We start from the raw sequence: 3,301 nt of genomic DNA, 5'->3' as shown, positions 1-3,301 counted from the left end.
CCCATACATTTTCAGAGTTGTGCAAAATTATCAGAGTTTTTTAAAAAATCCTTTAAAATAAACATGAATATTATCCACTGAAATTATAAAAAAAATAAAAATCAAATTCTGCCAAGCCTAATTATAGAGTATGTGGTGCTCAGATGGGGATGGGGATCAAATAAATACACATGATAGAAAGAAACAGCAATAAAGTGTTTTGCATGAATCTGGTCAGACTCATTGATATTAAGGCCCATTTACATCACCCAGCAGGGTAAAGGCAAAATAAAGTGAGCATAAATTACATTGACTCCCATTTTCTGCCAGAATACTGCAACTGGATCTATGTAGGTGGGATCTGTCAGCAAAGAGCATCACTGATTTCAATGGGCTACAAGAATCTGCCTGTATGGATCTCCCTGCAAGACAAGGACCTCTTCAGGATTCTGCCTGTTATTTATTTTCCAAAGCTAGATGCGTTTAACCTTTGCAAAATATGGTCATGCCACCACAACCACTGAGCAACATTGCTTAGGCTAAATTCATCTGTCCTCTTGTGAGCGTGCAGAGCGGGATCTCTTTGAAGGCTGACAAATTGCATTCCTTTGCTGGAGCAAATATCCTTGAGTCTCCGATATTTTTAAATCCCCATGGTAATATTAAGCTAATGTTCAATTTATCAAAACCCTCTAGCTTTCAGTCCTGCACCATTTAAAGGAGTTTCTTATGAGATTCTTCACAGCAATTAGAAGACCAGACACCTCAATAAGGCTGAGAAATAGCATTTAAGACAAAATTAAAGTCAAATTAAATTATATTAAAGCAGAAATTGCCCTAAAGACTAGTTTTGGGAGATGAAGGGAGCTAAATACATACTGAGTCTCTGATCCAGTTAGACACTTAAGCACAAGCTTAATTTAAGCACATGGTTAAGCCAATGCCGATTTAAGGGCTGAAGGCCAGATTTTTAAAGGTATTTAGGTACAGCGTAGAAAACCACCTAGTGGGATTTTCAAAAGGATCTAGGTGCGTAACTTCCATTGTCCCGTTAGGTGCTTAGACACCTTTGAAAATTCCATTAGTTACCTACTGCATCTTTACATGCCTAAATACCTTTAAAATCTGGCCCCTAATTCCCAGTTACATTAAGGCTCTGTTATACCACTGTGAAGAGATTTTGGTGTAAATCTAATTTACTCCCATTTTAAGATCCTTTTACACTCCCAGAGCAGAGAGTAAAGGGGATTTGCCTACGCTAGAAAATTGGGGGTCGGGGGGAACCCCACCTCCATTGGGTAAATGCAGTTATGTCATTATGAAGGTACTTTATACCAGTATAGCTTCCTGTATGGGAAGGGGAATAAAAAGGTGGCACCTTTTATACCATAACAACTAAACGCATGCTATGGCTCTTACCGGTATAATTATTTTGGTAAAAAAACACAACCCTCACTGAAATTATACCAGTAAAACTTCTCAGTGTAGACCAGCCTGAAGGATAATTGAGAATCAGGCCCTGAAGTATGTATTAAAAAGTAAACGTGTTTAAGTGCTTTGTTGAATCAAGACTTTAAAACAGGTTTAACTCTCAGCACAGTCTCATTTACATCAATAGGACTAATTGTACGCTTTAAGTTAAGCACATACTTAAGTGACCTGCTGAATCAGTCCCTTAAAACTCAATCCCGCACACACACCTTGTTTCTCCCAGTGATGGGTTTTATGCAGAGCAGTACCATTGATTAGCACAGGGCTTATCCTCATGGAGACAACAAGCCAGGGAGCAAATCTACAGCACACTTGCTTACCCACTCTACTGAACGGTGTGGAACCTGTCAATCGAGCCCTGCAGTGGGACTGGGATCCCATGTGTCCTGCAGGACCTGCTGCAGTAATAGCAGGACAGGATTCAAAAAGAGTCCCGTGCCGTTCCATAGTGCACTCTGACCTACTGCTGTTTCAGCATAGTAGTGGGGTCCATTCACCCAGTTATTATACAGCAAGCTAGCACGTACGTTTTCACCCCATCTTGCCACACACTGTTTCCATGTAGACAAGCCCCCCTCACACTTCTTTCTGATTCACCCAGCAGTTCTGTTTCTTGCACGATAGAACTGGGGGCCAGATTCCAGTACCTTTACTGATGTTGAGAAGGACCTTACTCTATCAGTGGCCTGTTTGATATCAATGGGACCGCTCTGGAGTAAGGTGTTACTCAGCATAACTAAAGGAATCAGAATCTGGACCTGGGCTTCCTTCTCTGTATGTTCTTGGATTGACTCCCACTGAAGGGTTCTAGCTACAGTACAGGATCCATTTCTTCCAGCAGCAGCCTCAGCACAATTCGAGGGACACTTTTCAATTTTCTGGATCGCATCAGCAATTGGTCCTACACAAGGTCAAATGGCCCCAGGCCAGATTTGCTTTTAAAACGAAGAAACATTCCCCCCCCCCCCGCCCCCAGAGCCTGCAACCCAAACATTTGCACAGCTGAGCCCGGAATACGTTGGAATGATGAATACATTTGAGGAAATCACAACGTGCTCAGAGCTGTTCCACAAGCAAAAGGAGGCGGCAAAATTCACTGAATAAAGTATCCAGTGTAAATCACTCACTCAACTCTAATTACATCTCATTGGGTAAGAGCTTCTATCCCACACAGCCTACTCCTCTTCCACCCCTAGTTTACATGCAAATCAGCCACAGGTCAACATCCTTCATCATACTGTGTCCTCTACCCCCCACCCCATTCCTATAGCCCTTAAGCCCCCTTGAATGGTTTGCTTTAGAGGGGAGTGGAGATTAGACAGAGGGAGGAGTGGGAGAGAGCAGGAAGTCACATCGTTATTAATAATTTGCATCTTTGTAGCACTAGTTCCAGTCACGGACCAGGACCCAGTCGTATAGGCACTGTACAAACACACAGAACAAAAAAGCTATTCCTTTCCCCAAAGAATTTGCTATTTAATTCTCACTCAGGTCGTAAAGAGTTTAGGAGGGAAAGATAATACAGCCTGGAGCCAAAAGAACAAAAAGGTACATTGGAGAGAATCCTGAAAAAAAGAAAACATAAAAGCAAAGAAAATAAAGTACTAAATGGCCAAACAAGGAAACCGCCATTCTTAATCATGAATTTCTCCATTTAAAAAGGACATTGCTTGCTTTAAAATAAATAAAAAAAAAATCTGATTCTGCAAACACTTACACATGGCTTGCAATCCAACACCCATTCAAACCATTGGAAAGACTCCCATTAACTTCTCTGGGTGTTAGATCAAGCCCTCTATGAGTAACTTTTTGTTCAGATGAGCAGTCCCAT

The sequence above is a fragment of the Trachemys scripta genome, chromosome 18, assembly GCF_013100865.1.
Source record: "Trachemys scripta elegans isolate TJP31775 chromosome 18, CAS_Tse_1.0, whole genome shotgun sequence".
NCBI classification, from domain to species: domain Eukaryota; kingdom Metazoa; phylum Chordata; order Testudines; family Emydidae; genus Trachemys; species Trachemys scripta.
The sequence above is the reverse complement of the archived record's forward strand: the minus strand, read 5'-3'. Positions refer to the sequence as shown.